Source organism: Triticum dicoccoides, chromosome 3A, assembly GCF_002162155.2.
Source record: "Triticum dicoccoides isolate Atlit2015 ecotype Zavitan chromosome 3A, WEW_v2.0, whole genome shotgun sequence".
In the NCBI taxonomy this organism is placed as follows: domain Eukaryota; kingdom Viridiplantae; phylum Streptophyta; class Magnoliopsida; order Poales; family Poaceae; genus Triticum; species Triticum dicoccoides.
This window is the reverse complement of record NC_041384.1, coordinates 714,147,891-714,156,382: the sequence shown is the minus strand read 5'-3', so window position 1 is coordinate 714,156,382 and position 8,492 is coordinate 714,147,891. Positions and strand designations below refer to the sequence as shown.

The 8,492-nt window shown below is 46.9% G+C and overlaps 1 pseudogene; it reads left to right on the top strand.

Annotated features, from left to right (window-relative positions):
- LOC119273427 overlaps positions 1-5,980 on the top strand; it is a 43,182-nt pseudogene extending 37,202 nt beyond the window's left edge.
- Positions 5,981-8,492: the final 2,512 nt, after the last annotated feature.

Below are 8,492 nucleotides of genomic sequence, written 5' to 3'. Positions count from 1 at the left end.
GGGGGGGGGTTAAAATAATGATGACCCTTGAGTCTGCAGAACCCAAGGGAAAGAAAAGCCTAGGTGGAAAATGGTAAAACCAAGGTTGGGCATTGCTGGAGGAGTTTTATTCAAGGCAAACTGTCAAGGGGTTCCCATTATTACCCAACCGCGTAAGGAACGCAAAATCCGGGAACATAACACCGATATGACGGAAACTAGGGCAGCAAGAGTGGAACAAAACACCAGGCATAAGGCCGAGCCTTCCACCCTTTACCAAGTATATAGATGCATTAATTAAATAAGAGATATTGTGATATCCCAGCAAGTAAACATGTTTCAACAAGGAACAACATCTCCATGTTCCAACAAGGAACATACTTCAATCTTCACCTGCAACTAACAACGCTATAAGAGGGGCTGAGCAAAGCGGTAACATAGCCAAACAATGGTTTGCTAGGACAAGGTGGGTTAGAGGCTTGGTTCAACAATAATATGGGAGGCATGATAAGCAAGTGGTAGGTATCGCAGCATAGGCATAGCAAAAGAGCGAGCAACTAGCAAGCAAAGATAGAAGTGATTTCGAGGGTATGATCATCTTGCCTGAAATCCCGCAAGGAAGAAGAACGAGTCCATGAAGAAGACAAACGGACGTAGACGAACGGATCCTCACAACTCCGGAACGAAACCGAAGATAACTCGAGAAGTAACCCAGAAAGAAGCAAACACAATAGTAAACAACCATCACATAATCATGGCATGATGCACAACAAGTATGATGCATGTCCGGTTTAATGAAGCATGGCATGGCAAAATGCACAAACAATCCTACAACTTAAGTGGAGATCAACATGCAACGAGTTGCATATTGACGAAACACCACAACAAGTTATTTAGTTCAATCTCGTTTATGTACCCGACAATATTAAATGTTAATAAACATGGCAAGAGATGAAGCATAATGAAACTATCTATCTAGGCAAGTTTAAATGAGGCCGGAACAACAAAACAACAAGTCCGGAAACTCCTCATATGCATATATTAGGTTTGGTACTGTTCTGCCCTAAACATAATTTTAGAGTTATTAAACATGCAAAACAAGCACACCATGATAATCTAGGCATTTTTCTACCCCATTTACATATAAAGATTATTAAATTCGGAGTTACGATTATTTAGCTATGAATTAAATCATTTTAGCAAGTTATTTAAGCAAATTTAAACAAACAGCTTTTTTAAAAATTTGAACAAGGATGGAAATGACATATTATGAAACTAGGTGCAATTCTAAGCATATTTCATATATAAAGTTTTTCCATATGATGCACAGTTATTAAGATATTAAATGCATGATGCTTGGGGGGTTTTCTACAAAACTGCAGTCTCAAGATAATAGCAAAATTCGCAGGTCCAGGGACAAAACATAGTGGGCCGAAACTAGTGCAAGATGGGTCAATAGAGAGGTGGGGCTGAGGGAGCTGCTCACAGCGGGCCTTGGGCCGGTCGGTGATGAGGTGAGGCCGAAAGGGGGGCGTCGAGCTTGGGGTGGCTGTGACCCAGCCTGATCGGTCAACGGGCGAGGGGTCAGGCGAGCTGCTCTGCTCGTTCGACAGGGAAACAGCGGCAGCAGCGGACCCGGCCGAGACGAGGCCTGCAGGCGGCGGGTTCGGGCAAGGGGCAAGGTCCACGCGAGCGCAGTGGATCCTGCCAGTCCGAGGGTCAGGGAGGCGATTCCCGGTGACGAGGAACTCCGGCGGAACGGACTTGAAGCGCAGGGGACGACAAGGCGAGGTGGACCTCAGGGGAGGTCGAGGACGGCAGGGAGCAGCGGACGGGGAGGACCTGGAGGAGCTCGGGGCCTCAAGTGCAGGCACAGAGGAGGCCGAGGCGCCATCGCAGGGGAACGGCAACAGCGGCGGGGAACTTGGCGTCATTAACAGGTTCAGGAGGCGTCGCCGGGGCCTGTGCCGTCGAGACCCGAAGGAGGAGACGAGGCATTGAAGGATCCGGCCAGTTGCGGGCGTCGAGGCGGCGGGGAGGACCTGGATCGGGAGCTTGGCTCTCCATCACGCTCGTCCCTGTGAACCAGTGAGAGGAAAAGACCTGAGAGGGAGAGAGAGATCTAGGGAAAAAATGAAGGGAGAAGGAGAAACGGGCGGTTCCTGGTGACTGTTGTTGCTGGCCAGGAGCCTTCAACGGGGAAGCACCGGCGAGGAGGAGGCTAAGCGCGGGAGGCCGGCGCTGGGTCGTTGCGGGAGCATCTCGATAGGGGTTCAAACGAGTAGGGGATCAGGCGGGGTGATAGGAGGCTTGCGGGAGGAGGCAGCAGGTGAGGTGGATGGAGTTGGATCGAGAGGGGCTCTGGTTGGCCGGGCGTGCAAATCAAGGAGTTGAGTGGCGGCGGGGATGGATTGGATGGATGGAAGGATGGGACAGGATCCCTAATTCCTAGGGTTGCCCATTATATACGCTGGTGGAAATAGTTAGGGGCTATCGGACCCCTCCGATCGTAATCGGACGGTCGCGAATAAAATAGCTAGGGAGGCCAAATAAGAAAACGGTGACGTTTTGTAGACGTTTGGAGATGATCCGGATCCAACAGTGACGATTGCCCAGGTCGGGTTCGGGACAATTTCGAACGCGCACGTGAGGGGTTCGATGCGCTGTGCAGAGAGGGTTTCGGACCGTGCGGTCGCATCGGACAACCCCAGAAGCGAAGAGGGGAAGGAGGAGGACTAGGTGGGCTGTGGCGAGACTGCGAGGGGGAGAAGAGAGAGAGAGAGGGCCCGGCATCTATTTCCGGAGACTGAAAATGTCCGACGTTAGACCTGCTATAATGCCGCTATAGTTATCCGTTGGGGCATCAAACGATCTCCGAATGCGATGAAACTTGACAGGCGGTCTATCTACACTATAATAAGACCACACGTCAACTCTCATCCCATTCCGAGAACATTTTCCGGCCACTTATAAAATAATATTTCGGACGTGCCGCGGGCGCGTGCAAGTGTGTCTGGGCTCAGAACGGACAACTGAAAGAACTCGGAGAACCCGAACGAATGCAAGTTTTCGAAAACATGCAGATGCAATGCGGATGATGACATGATATGAAATGCAAGACGCAAGCGAATGACATGACAACGTCGGCGAATAACTGGAAGACACCTGGCACATCGGTCTCGGGGCGTCACAAGGGGTCAGATCTTGTGGAGTATATGAACGCCTTTAATCAAGTCGTGACGGATCTAGCACGCTTGGGTGCGACGGTTGACGACAAGGATAGGGCAATTCTGCTTCTTTGTTCATTGCCATCATCCTATGACCATTTGATCACTACGTTGACGCACGACAAGGTGACCGTCAAGAATGAGGATATTACTGCGGCATTGCTATCTTATGATATGAGAAAGAAGAACGCAGTGGAAGTCTCTCATGGTGAAGGTTTGCTAGTCAAGGGTGAGCAGTGGCGGAAGGGATATGAGGCTGGGAAGAACAAGAAAAAGAAAAGGAATATACAGTGTCACAAGTGTAAGCAGTGGGGACATATGAGAAAGGACCGTCCAGAACTCAATGGTGGGGCAAGTGCTAATAAGGCAACTCATGGTGATGACTCAGACAACAGTAGTGATGTCCTCATAGTATCAGACAGGCGGTCAACCAAAGGTGAAGCGTGGATGTTGGATTCGGCTTGCTCTTTTCATGCGACACCCAACAGGGAGTGGTTCTCTTCCTACAAGTCTGGTGAGTTTGGTTTAGCCTATGTGGGCGATGGCACAGGTTATCGTGTTGCTGGAGTAGGTGACATCAAAATCAAGATGTTTGACGGAGTTGAGCGGATGCTTCGGGGAGTCAGGCATGTGCCGGGGCTAAGGAGGAATCTAATTTCGCTCGGTGTTCTTCATGATGGTGGTATGGTATTTCGTTGTGATCGGGATAGGAAGACCATGAGAATCATGAAAGATGAGGTGACCGTGATGATTGGAGGGAAGACGGCTTCACATCTTTACAAGCTGCAAGGGAGCACTATTGCAGGTGGAGTCACGGAGACTGGAGTTGCAGGAGTAGCAGCGGGGTCTCACGGCGGTGGCGGGTCTGGGGCAGACTGTCGAGTAGCTCTCAGTAAGTTCCGAAGAAGACAACACAAGTCCGGAGTACATGGAAGTTTGACACATGGACAAATTCAAGGTGGTGGAGAATATTCGCCAAGGTGGAGTTTGTTGTGTTTTTGTGACGAATATTTTGTACTAGTTGGGTTACGCTTGGACTTGGTGTTGTAGTGTGGGTCGAATACTTGTAGTGTCGGAGTCGGACACGTTGTATCCTTGGCCTCTTATATATGAGGAGGCACCCGATGTTGTAACCCATGACGACTAGATAGCGACAGGCTCGCAAGGGGGTGCTGGCGGCTTGTGGCGGCGCCTAGGTGGCCGGTGTTGCGGTATCTCGGGGAGGAGCGCCCGTAGTCATTGCCCCGGGGAGTAGGCGAGTTCGCCGAACCTCGTTAACAAATTTCGGTGTCGTCATTGTCTTGTGATTGCTTGTTCCTCGGTGGATCGACCGTGTACCTCGGATTAATTCTGACACTATGGATGTGTTGTACTTACAACTGCAGATTTTTGCAGTGAATAATTTTGCTTTACTAGACTAGAATGGGACGTGGTTGGCTTGCGAATTGCAGTGCTGTGCCCGTTGCTAAAATGCTTGTTAATTTGTTGTATGCAGTGCTGTGCCCGTTGTACTGCTATCGTCAGAAGCACCCAGTCAACCTGCTGCTGCTCGGCGTTTTCACAGTGGCCATCAGCTTCGCTGTGGGCATGACATGTGCCTTCACTAGCGGTAACTGTCTCCCCCACCATGAATTATGTTCTTGCCCGCAGATCCTAGCTTCTTCTTGAGTCTTCTAATATAATGCCCCTCTCGTTGTGTCAATTCATTACATGTGTATGACCAGTAAGCTTGTTAGTCACTATGTATGGCAATTGGATAGTTGCTGCCAATTTGCCATGGCCATGCAAATGTTAGGCAACCCATGTGACTGTAGCTGATGCATTTTCCCGGTTTGTGTTGAGGGCTAAGTTGTACCTGTTGGTCACCTTTTATGATATGCTTGTCTGAGTTAAGCATTTGTGATGTGCTTGTCAGATTTAGCATGCACGTACTTAATTGTTTGGTCAAATTTACATGGAAGTTAATTTCTGTGGTAGAAGAGATGTACGAGATGATTTTTTTAGAAAAGGAGGATGACCCTCGGCCTCTGCATTTGGAAGATGTACGAGATGATAAGAAAGCAATTAGTTCATTTAATTAGTGGCTAATTTTTCGAGTTCTATATTATGAAATAAAGAAACCGCTAAAATAAAATATTCCGGCATGTGCACATGCAAGGTCATTTTGGAGGCTGTGATTCTTACAACGGTGGTTGCTTGAGCCTCACTCCTTACACCTTCTGGGCTGTAAAGAGGGGCAAGGACTTCAGCTTCCTTGGTCCTTTCTTATTTGCTTCTCTCATCATGTTGCTCGTCTTTGGGTTCGTTCAGGTCAGATATGATGCCCATTTATCAGGCTTCTCTATTCTACAATCAATCAATACTGATGATGGCTTCTCTAAATATACGGATCTTCTTCCCGCTGGGCAAGCTCTCTCACATGATCTATGGCGCGCTGGCGGCACTCATCTTCAGTGGCTACATTGTCTATGACACGGACAACATCATCAAGCGTTACACCTATGACGAGTATGTCTGGGCCGCCGTCTCGCTCTACCTTGACATCATCAATCTGTTCCTGGCCCTGCTGACCCTGTTTAGTACGGGTGACAGCTAAAGCGCATCGCCCTGCCCCTGTTCACGAGACCTCGACTTGAAGAATTGTATAGGCTGCTCTTGCTTGCACGGTGAAAATGTTGGTTAGTAGTTTATTAGTTGAGTTGATCCCTAGCTAAGAGAGGAAACTTAAGAAAACTGCTGTGTGTGTGTTCTTTCTATGGATGGTGGGTGTGCTGTTCACATGCTGGATTGGTGGTGTGCTGCTGCGTTTATGATATCATTTCTTACTATAACGGTTTCTGAATTCTGATATGATATCATCTGGACGAGCACAATATTGTTTCCCAGCTCCTATGAATTGGTCTCTTGGCCCGTCGTACGTTTTGATGGCGTCTGCCCTGGACTATGAAATAAACTCACAATCAGACCGGTTCTCTGCCAGAACTAAATCAAAGAGACGCCCGTTCTCATTTAGTATGAACAAACTGAATGTGTTTTCCATTGGTAACACGTTGAATCGGTACTGTTCAATGGCTAATGACTTTGTAGTGTATGTACGTCCAAAGAGAATGGTGCTTGAAGATTTCATCCACTTAAGTTTGATGTGAGCACTGATTAGAGGGACTGAGGCGCGGCCGGTTCACCACTACCGCACGAGAGCAAAACCCCTGTGTGCTCCTCGGTGGCGAGCTCCGCAACTGCTCCGCTGGGAGCTTCTTGTACCACGTCACACGCTCGTGCTCCATGCCGACGGCGGACGAGACGGGACGCGGTGGCAGCACTGATGGGTGGAGATACAGGGGAAATGATGGCAGCTAAGGTTTGAAAGCCGCTAGTTGGCTTTTAATAGAGGGGCCAGGGCTGGGTTTGGAGGCGCGAGACAACTCGGGCAAATGGGTTGTGTAGCTGGGGAGGGGGACGGGGTGTCGGAGAGCCTCTTTTTTTGTCCAGGCTGTCAAAATATGGATTATTTTTTAGCGATAATTCATAGTTTGCTCTTCCGAATTATGAAAGTAGACTCATCAAGAGAGGAGGGAATGTCCTCTTGTAGAAGGTTTTAGAGAATCTTTTTGAGTCAATTACACCATCGGTGCTTAAACTTGGAAAGAATACTCATTTTAGTGTCAGAACTTGCGGCATACATTGAACTGGTGCCGCAACTTGGCTCGGCGTGCAAATACGGTGCAAAACTCGTTTGAAGACGCATGCGGCGCTGACGAGGCATGACAGCGTGGCATGGAGGCCCATTATCAGTGACCGGGCGGTGTAGACCAGGCTTGTGCGTGTTTTTTTTTGCAAAGACACCCTCGACTTTTATTTTTTCGCACAAAAAGACCCTAACAGGTGCGGGATCCACCTGCACCCCAAGTTTTATATTAAAATGAAAAATTGCACCAACAAAGATTCGAACTGGTGATTTGAGTCATCCCACTCGCTCGGTTAGCAACCCTAGTGCTACACCATTTGACAACCTAGGTGGATACACGGTTTTTATAACTTTTCCTTAAAGAACACAAATTAAGAATTGTACTAAGTACAAAAAATGCTGCTGTGGGGGTTCAAACCTGTGACTTGGGGCAAAAAATAAGATGAGCCGGACACTGCATCCACATTCATTTGATCCCTATTGGAAATTTTATCCTTTTTGTCACTAACACACCACGCTCATGGGCTAAAACATACTGTGTTTTTTAAGAAATTTGTGAAAAATATGTAAATCCTAATTATAAATAATATACATAAAAAAATTACATAAAAAATGATGCTCCTGTAATTCCAAAAATGCCAACCTATTAATTTAAAAATCCATAAATTAAATTATGAACTATACAAATGTTTGTATAATTTTAAAAAGTGTTTGCATATTAAATAGAAATATTAAAGTAAGTCTATTATATATACATGGGATTCACATTTTTTTAACAATTTTTTCAAAAAATGAAAGAAAGACAAGGGACGTGCTACGAGTCGGGTGTCGGATCATTTAAAAAGATCCGCCGCCTCGCGAACCGTCAGATATTGACAAAATCTAGTGCTCAGCGTCGTCCTTCACTTTTGCCACTTTTGAAACATACGTTGTGTTGCGGTTTTTTTTTTGTAGAGGTTATCTTGGTGGATGTTGGATCATTTAAAATGATATAATTACTGCGTATCCTGAATCGTTATCCTGGTGGGTTGGCTAGCTGCGCACATCGGTTGGCTGGCACAGAGAGTGTGCCTTTGACGGACAAGTCGGTCCTGTGACGTTTTTTTGTGCAAAATAAAAGAAAATTCGAGGCTATTTTTTGAAAAAAGAACACGCCACATGCCTCTTCTACACCGCTCGGGCACTGACAATGGGCCCCCACGCCACGCTGTCACGCCTCATTAGCGCCGCATGAGTATACAAACGAGTTTTGCACTGTATTTGCACGACGAGCCAAGTTGTGGCACCAATTCAATGTATACCGCAAGTTCTGGCACTAAAATGACTTTTCTCGACAAGTTTAAGCACCAGTGCTGTAATTGACTCATTCAACCGATCTTAACTCATGAAGGATGCACAACTATGTCTACTACCTAGCAAAATGTTGATAGCTTCTCACTTTACAATCATATTTGAATCATTTTTGTTGGTATGGATCTTATCAAGTTGTAGTAACTTTTTTTAAAAGTTCACCTAGGGGAGAGATTCCCCACCTGAATTTTTATTTCAAAAAGGGCAGACCCATATTGTTACAACAAAAAGATAAAAGGAAACACACAGAG